The following is a 443-nucleotide window of genomic DNA, read 5'->3' on the forward strand; positions in this document are numbered from 1 at the left end:
GGCATCTCAGAGATGGCCACCCAGACGGAGCCCATGGTTCTGGGCTCCACACAGACAGCGGCCCTGGCTCTCGGCTGCGGGGGCTGCCTGTCCCTTTTTCAGGCTCTGGCAGCTGGGAGGATGGCCACCTCCCCATGTGGGGTCTGCTCCCTTTGGGGTCTCTGGCACGCCAGCTGGTGGAGCTCCAGGCCACAGTCCAGAGACTATGTGCCATCAGAGACTATGAGCAGGAGATTGACTCCTACCGCCAGGCCCTTCTCCCCTGGGAGCCGGAAGGTAGACCACTGTCTTCCTCCAGGACAAAGGAGGTCTCTGGGACCTCCCACTCTGTCCAGCCAGGGGCATGTATCAAGGTGGTCAAGGGCCCTAAGCCCCGCTGCACCAAGGCCCCTGCCCCTCCAGAGTTTAGCAACAGGTACACACCTCTTGCTGCTCCAGCAGAG

This window comes from Gavialis gangeticus, unplaced genomic scaffold, assembly GCF_001723915.1.
Source record: "Gavialis gangeticus isolate Ggan-Ray unplaced genomic scaffold, GavGan_comp1, whole genome shotgun sequence".
Classification (NCBI taxonomy): Eukaryota; Metazoa; Chordata; order Crocodylia; family Gavialidae; genus Gavialis; species Gavialis gangeticus.